This window comes from Durio zibethinus, chromosome 28 (assembly GCF_047325235.1).
Source record: "Durio zibethinus cultivar Kanyao isolate XHJ-2024 chromosome 28, ASM4732523v1, whole genome shotgun sequence".
NCBI classification, from domain to species: Eukaryota; Viridiplantae; Streptophyta; class Magnoliopsida; order Malvales; family Malvaceae; genus Durio; species Durio zibethinus.
In genome coordinates, this window is record NC_143189.1 from 11,672,931 (window position 1) to 11,681,565 (window position 8,635).

Genomic DNA, 8,635 nt, shown 5'->3' on the forward strand with positions numbered 1-8,635 from the left:
AACTGATGTTCGATATGCATGCAATGCGAATGGTAACTTTTCATGCCAATCTTTGTAAGTATTGGTCATTTTCTCTAAAATCCTCTTTATGTTCTTATTGGTCGCCTCAACTGCCCCATTCATTTTTAGACGGTATGGTGTCGAGTTATGATGCTTGATCTTGTATTGAACACATATTTCTTGCATCATTTACTATTTAGATTCTTGGCATTATCTGAAATGATTCTCTCCGAAAGTCCATATCTACAGATGATCTCTTTCTTTATGAACTTGCAAACCACGAAGCGTGTCACATTTGCATACGATGCTACCTCTACCCATTTTGTGAAGTAATCTATCATCACAAAAATGAATCTGTGCCTGTTAGAAGCCTTTGGGGTGATTAGACCAATGACATCCATGCCCCACATTGAAAATGGCCATGGTGGTGCCATAACATGTAAAACAGATGGCGAAACATGAATCTTATCAGCATATATCTGACATTTATGGCATTTACGAGCATACTCAATGCAATCATTCTCCATCATCAACCAGTAATATCCCACTCTCATGATCTGTCTTGCCATCATATGTCCACTAGTAAGTGCCCCACATATTCCATCATGCACCTCTTTAATGATTTTCTTCACTTTAGTCTCATTTACGCACCTCAATAATACTTGATCTTTGCTTCTTTTGTACAGGACATCTCCATCCAGAAAAAAGCTCATAGCCAATCTTCAGATGACCCTTTTATCATTTTTTGTTGCTTGAACTGGATACTGCTGATCCTTGACATACTGTAAGATGTCATAATACCAGGGCTTTCCATCTTCTTCTCTCACTACATTAGAACAATAAGCTGGTATATCTTTAACATCTAACTTGATGGGTTGAATGTCAGTATTATCCTTAATTCGAATCATTGTAGCCAGAGTAGCCAATGCATCGATAATCAAATTCTTTTTTTGAGGTAAGTGATCAAATTGGATATCTTCAAATTATTTCATCAGCTCTAGAATATACTTATGATATGGAACGAGTTTTAAGTCTCTCCTTTCCCATTCTCCTTTCAACTGATATATAACTAGAGCTGAGTCTCCAAACACTTTTAATACCTTCACTCCTCTATCTATAGCAGCTTGTAAGCCCATAACACATGCCTCATATTCAGCGATGTTATTTGTACAATTAAATTTTAACCTCGCTGTTACAGGACAATATCGTTCTTCTAGAGAAATTAAAATTACCTCAATTCCATGTCCTAAGGCATTAGCAGCCCCATCAAAGTACATTCTCCAATATTTTTCTACATGCTCCCCTTCCTTCAATTGGGAAATAGTCATTAAGTCTTCATCAAGAAATTTCAGCTTCATCAGCTCATCTCTTTAGTAGCACGATCTGTAAGAAATTCTGTTATAGCACCTTCTTTTATTGTTTTTTGGCTCACGTATACAATATCGTATTCTGAGAACATTACTTGCCATCTAGCAATTCTCTCAGACAAAGAAGGCTTCTCGAAGATATACTTAATGGGATCCAGTTTTGCTATGAGCCATTTAGTGTGATAGAGCATATACTGTCTGAGTCTTTTGGCAGTCCACGCTAATGCACAACACATTTTCTCCAGTGAAGAATATTTGGATTCATATTCTGTGAACTTTTTACTCAGATAGTAAATAGCCCTCTTTTTTCGGCTAACCTTGTCTTGCTACCCCAGCACATATCCTATTGAATTTTCACATACAGTTAGGTATAAGATTAAGGGTTTCCTTGGAACAGGTGGCACCAATACTGGAGGATTCGATAAATATTGCTTAATTTTATCAAACGCCTCTTGACATTCTTCATTCTATTTCCTAGGATTATCTTTACGAAGAAGCTTAAAGATAGGATCACATTTGTAAGTAAACTGAGAGATGAACCGAGAAATATAGTTCAATCTTGCCAGAAAACCTCGAACTTCTTTTGGTGTGCTGGGAGGTGACAAATTCTAGATGGCCCATATCTTATCGGGATCGACTTCAATTCCTCTTTCACAACCACAAAGCCTAGCAACTTTCCTGACTTTACCCCAAAAGTGCACTTGGCTGGGTTTAATTTTAGCTAAAATTTTTTCAACCTCTCAAATAATTTTCTGAGGCTAGTGATATGATCTTCATCCCCACAAGACTTTGCAATCATATCATCTACATACACTTCAATCTCTTTGTGCATCATGTCATGGAGAGTGTTGCCATGGCCCTTTGATATGTTGCCCCAGCATTTTTTAACCCAAAAGGCATGACTTTGTAGCAGAAAATTCTCCACATGGTCACAAAAGTAGTCTTCTTCATATCATCTGCAGCCATTTTTATCTAATTATATCCCGAGAAACCATCCATAAAGGAGAAAATTGAATGCTTAGCCGTGTTATCTACCAGTGTGTCAATATGGGGTAAAGGAAAGTTATCCTTTGGGCTAGCCTTATTCAAGTCCTGATAGTCCACACACATTCATACTTTTCCATCTTTCTTAGGAACTGGGACTATATTGGCTACCCATTCTGGATACTTAGCCACTTGTAGGAAACCTGCATCAAATTGTTTTTTCACCTCTTCTTTAATCTTTAGCAGCATTTCGGGCTTCATCCGTCTCAGTTTCTGCTGAACTAGCTTACATTCTGGCTTTAGGGGTAATCTGTGCTCTACTATCTCTGTGCTCAGCCCTGGCATATCCTGATAAGATCAAGCAAATATATCTACAAATTCTCAAAGTAGGTCTGCCAATCGTTGCCTATCTCCCAATGAAAGTGAAGTGCCCATTCTGACCTCTTTCTTATTCTCTTCATCTTCCAGATTCACTAAGTCCACTACCTCTTGATGAGGTTCAATTGGCTTATTTTCTTGTTCAACCATCCTCATTAGGTCCGGAGGCATAACATATTCTTCAGAATTCTCTTCATTGTCAAGTTCATCAGTGTTAATTGAATTCTCAAAGCTAACCTCTTGATTGTTATCATGATTATCTTCATGTTCATTTAAAGACTTGAAAATTGAATGAAATGAGATATGTTGGCAAGATGTGCTTGGAAAGATGAAAATAATGAAGACACAAGAAAAATGAATAAAAATACATCCTTTCTATTTTTTATTAAAAATAATAAATGATGAATGGCCCAAACAAAAAAGATCACCCCATAGCCTTGGGCAAAAGCTATTGAGATGTTACAATTACATTGTATCAAAATCAAAAGTCAAAGGCATTTCGATGGCACTTCAATTGTTCAGCTCATAATCTGGTGGACAAAGACAAACCCACTCATCTCTATTAAGCCTCACTTCATCTTCAATAGAATTAATGGCTAACTGAGTAAAAGCGTCTTCTACACTTTTCCTTGCATCTGGGTACATGAATCCTCCAGGTCTGAAGGTTTCATACAAGTGTGGGATAAACATGAGTCTGGCTATCTTTCTTGATGGCCTTCTTTTGATTTTCCACTCTGTCATCTCATAGCCTAGGCCTACCCTATCGCCATTATCCGTTATTATCGGAGGCTCTTTAATTCCCTGTAAGTTTTTTCCTAGCCCAAGTCCTGGATGCCAGCCCTTATTGATGACTTGGCTCACCACTATCTTTGAAAAAGGCTGATTTTGAAATCCTTCGCCTACAGAATTGATCAATTCAAAAGATCTATAAGAGCATTCCAACGCTTCTTCGACAGCCTCTACGTATGGAGTGTTCAATGGTTGGGTCACTAACATGTCTTCCTCTCCAACTACCACTACTAATTGACCTTCCACATTGAACTTGATCTTTTGATGCAAAGTAGAAGGCATAGCTCCTGCCATGTGAATCTATGGCCTTCCTAAAAGATAGCTATAGGATGGAGAGATATCCATCACTTGAAATTTTATATTGAAAGTGTATGGCCCAATTTGTAAAGGCATCTCAATATCTCCCAGGACTTTTTTTTTGGTCCCATCAAAGGCTCTCACAATCATCTGACTATCTTTCATATGAGAATAATCAATGGGTAACCTTACCAAAGTTGACATAGGCATGACATTGATGGTAGAACCATTATCGATAAGGATCTTAGCTATGATATGTCTCTTGCACTTGACTGTGATATGCAGAGCCTTGGCATTTCTTTTTCCCTCTATAGGAATCTCATCATCGTTGAATGAAATGTGATTTGGCATAACTAGATTTCCAGCCAGATGGTTCACATATTCAATAGATACGTTATGCGCCATATATGCCTATTTCAACACTTTTAGCAAGACGTTTCGGTGTGGCTCTGAGTTTAGCAATAGTGATAATAATGAGATTTGAGCTGGCATTTTATTCAACTATTCCATAACAAAATACTCACTATGTTTTACCAGCTTCAGGAATTCATAAAATTTTCTTTCTGATACTGGCTTCGACTGATCTTCTTCAAGTTCTATCTCAGGATTATTTTGCCTTTCTCCTTCTTTAACTTTCTCTTTTCTAGCCTTCTCTAGCATTTCTGAAGTGTAACATCTCCCACTTCGAGTAATGCCTCCTACACCAGTAATATTGGAAGCATCAACTTTGAAGACCTCTTCTTTCTGTCCCTGAACTACAGTGTCACAGCCATATCTCCAGGGTACAACTTTATCATCTTTGTATGGGAAAGAAGTTGGGACTTTAAAAGTTATCGGCCTGGGAAGGAGTTTGTCTATGACTGACTTTGATTTGTTCCCACACTGAATTGTCACTGGTTTTGGGAACAACTTTACAGGTTTATCAGTCATGTGCACCTCAGTATTCTTCAGGTCTTTTTTTTCTTCATAGACCTCCATTTGATGTGAATCCAAGAGTCTTTGCACCTCCTGGTGAAACTGCTCACAAGTCTCAATGGAATGACCCATTGCCCCACTATGATACTTACAACTAGTACTAGTTATATATGCTCCATGATAGATGTGTGGACTTACTAGTTGTATCATGTCTGTTTTTCGTAGAACATCGAACAATTGGCCAAGAGGTGTCTTAATATCTGTCACTTTTTTCTTCACATGGCGTTCCTGTTCTTCACCTATAGCATTCATATTATGATTCGGCAAAGGATTGCCACTAACATTCGACGCAGTCATCCCTTCAATATCAAAACAAATCATCCCATCCTTGATTAACCTTTGCATTTTATGTTTCAGGGTAGTGCAATTTTTGGTGGAGTGACCGGCGATCCTATAGTGGTAGTCACAGTGGGTTGTGGGATCATACCACTTGAGGTAAGGTGGCTTGAGGGGTTCCAATTTACTTGGAGCAATCAAGTGACTGTTGTAGAGCTCCTTATATAATTCTGTATAAGTCATTAGAATTGGGTCAAAAATAGGTTTCTCACGAGTGGTTCGTTGCTCCCGTGAGCCATCAATGGGGTTAGTTGGGCGATTTTGAGGTTTTAGGGTAGGTTGAATGTTAGGACTGTACATGGTATTTTGGGGTCTATGAGGGGTTTGATATGTTTGGGGGTATGGTGGTTGTGTAAATGGTTGGTATGGGTGAAAAGAAGTGTTATTTATAGTGGGGTGATATGGCAGATATTCTGATGATGGGTAGGGTGAATAACCTCTAAGTTGCTATCTATCAAAGCTCACAGCCTGAGCTTCAGTTTCTTTTTTCTTCGAGATTCTTTTGCTAGATGCTTCATTTCCTTCTAACTTGCCATTCTTGATGGCGCTCTCAATGATTTCTCTCGAGATTACCATATCAACAAAATTTTTTATTGCATTCCCTATCATTTTTTCATAATTGAGAGGTTTTAAAGTACTAACAAACAGCACTGTAGTTTCTTTCTCGGTCAGAGGAGGTTGTACCTGAGAAGCAACATCTCTCCACCTTTGGGCATACTCTTTAAAAGACTCGTTTATCTTTTTCTCCAGATTCTGTAAAGACAAACGATCAGGAGCCAAATCGATGATGTGTCGATATTGACCAATAAAGTCATGTGCCATATCGCTCCAAGAGCGAATGTGAGTTTTGTCCAGCTGAACATAACATATGGCCGCAGAGCCAGTAAGACTATCATGAAAAACATGCATCAAAAGCTTTTCATCATGAGCATGAGCTGCCATCTTCCTGCAATACATTGTGATATGAGTTTTGGGGCACTTTGTACCATCATATTTTTCAAATTTCAGTACTTTAAACTTATGAGGGATAACCCCATCAGGAACTAGGCAGAGCCCAGCAGCATCAACTGACCCATAAAAGCTAAATCCTTCCACAGCCCTTAGCCTTTGCTCTAGCATGCTAATCTTGGAACTTTCCTGAACTTCCACTTTCATCTTTTCTTTCTCCTTCTCTTTTAAATCATATAGATCAGGAATTGGTTCTGCTGCTTTTTTAGTGAAGACAGGATTTGTATAGCTATTATACTACCCTGGGTTGAAAGTTGATGGCATTTTAGGATATGTTGGATATACGAAGTATTGTGGCGGGACCTCTTGAGTAGACTAGGCTTGAGGTGGGCCAAAACTTGAAGGGTACAAAAGGTCAGCCACTTCTTGCTGGCTTGTATTTTCTTCAACTCTTTTTTCTTTATTCATGTTATTAAGAGCTTTCAGAATCTTGCTTAGCTTACTTTCAATCTTTTCCTGTGCTTTTTCTATCTTTTCAAATCTATGGGAATTTTCTGCTCCATTTGCCTTGCTCTGGATCTTGTGTTGAATCGATGGGCAGGGTTTTCGCTAGATGGAGCTATCCTGGAACCTTGAGTATCATATCTTAGAATTAGTAAATTTGCATGATCATCACATGGTTATTTTGTTAAGTGTAATGAATGAGAATGCAATGAATGAAAAATGCATGCATGCAAAGAACATTTGCCTTAAAATGGTATTCAAATAAAAATTTCATTTATTCCAAAAAAACTTTGATCTACATTGAGTTTATCATCCTAGAATTATAGCCATAAAATTGTTTGATCTGTTCATACTAGGCCTTGGCTTTTTCTATGAAGTTCAAGAGATGTTGTCCATGTTCTCCTACTGGGGCCACCATTTATCTTAATGCCTTTGCCTCTTCCACCATCTCTCTTGCCTTACACACCCCTTTATGAATTTGGGTTGTTAAGTGCTCAATGTATTTCTGCCTTCTTAGGTTCTCTCTTTTACCACACCAGACTTGGCATGATAATTCTCTATGTTCTCTAACCAATGCAGTGATATGATCTCTTTGTTCATCCAACTTTTGACTTAGCCTGCTCAAATAACTGTTTAGCATATTAATTTTTGCCTGTGCTTCAGTACTTTCTTCTTCCAACTCGGCATACTCTTGTTTCAATCTTGTATTTTCCTTAGTCAGCTCGGCAATGGTTATCCCTTTGGCTCTTTCTCTCACATATAGCCTCTTATGCTCCTGGTGTAACTTTGCTAGATCTTCAGTAGCTGTATCACATTCTCTAGCAATCTTATGAACTTTAACTTCATAATTTTTGGCTTTCCCTTTCCACTGGGCTTTTTCTTCTTGAAGTTTCTGAATCTCTTACTTTAGCTTGCTCTTTTCAAACTCAAATTCTTTTGTTGTCAGCTCTAATTTCGATGGTGTCTCTTCAAGTTTTTCTTCTGTTGGTGGTTGAGAGATTTCATAAGTGAATACCATTTCTCGTCTTCTTTTTGCTCTCCAAACCAAATAACCTGGGGTGACTTTTTCAGTGAATGGCCCAGGACTCACTCTTTGGGGATTTTTCCATGCTTTAATCATCTTATTCATCTTTTGAAATGCTTTAGGCTCATTGTAAGAGAAATTTAACTGATGGAGCCCATAAGTCATAGGAATAAACTATTTTCCCCCTAATTGCCTTCTCACTAAGAGCGGTGCATAATTCGTCACTCCTCATAAACCCAGAAGTGAAACCACTGTACTATCCCCACATTGGTATAACATAGGCTCACGATTCATCCATAGGGCTAACCATCTCACCCTGGCACTTTCTAATTTTTGTAAGAAGGTTATCCATTCTTGTTTAGACCTTCGTTTTGACCACCCATTTTCGTAGAATTCTTTGATCGAAAAATGATTACGGATATAAAGCTTCGAGAAAGCACCATTTCCTTGTTCAAAATGGCTTTTTATCCATAAGTACAATAACTATATGCATCCTATGAAGCGCCCTCTATTCTGACGACAATAACTCAAAGATCTTATAGTCTCTGCTAATATTACCATTAAAGGATTACAGTTATTGATCACACTCTCAAAGAAATCAACCACCGCTATCTCAATATACCCCAAAACCTTTGGAAATATCACCAGTCCGTATATAGCCAAAGCAAATATGTCTAACCCCCTTTCTTCATTGGTATGTTGCATCAGAAACTCATGAAAAAACTTCCAAGGTAGGCAGACCTGTTCTTGTTTCTTCTTCGTATGAGAATCCATAATTTCTTTGTTTATCCCCATGAGTTGAGCAAGACTTTTACAAAATTCTGACTTATGTTTTTTGACATATATCTTGTCAGGAGTCTTGAGATGCAAACCTAACAAGATCGAATATTCTTCGATGGTGGGAGTCATATCAGCTTCATTAAAGATGAAATACTTGTACGCAGGATCCCAGAATTATGTTGCAGCTCTGATTAGCTAATCATCAATAGCCACTGCTAGAAGGTGTGCTATATGCCCATGTTTCTGACAAAAC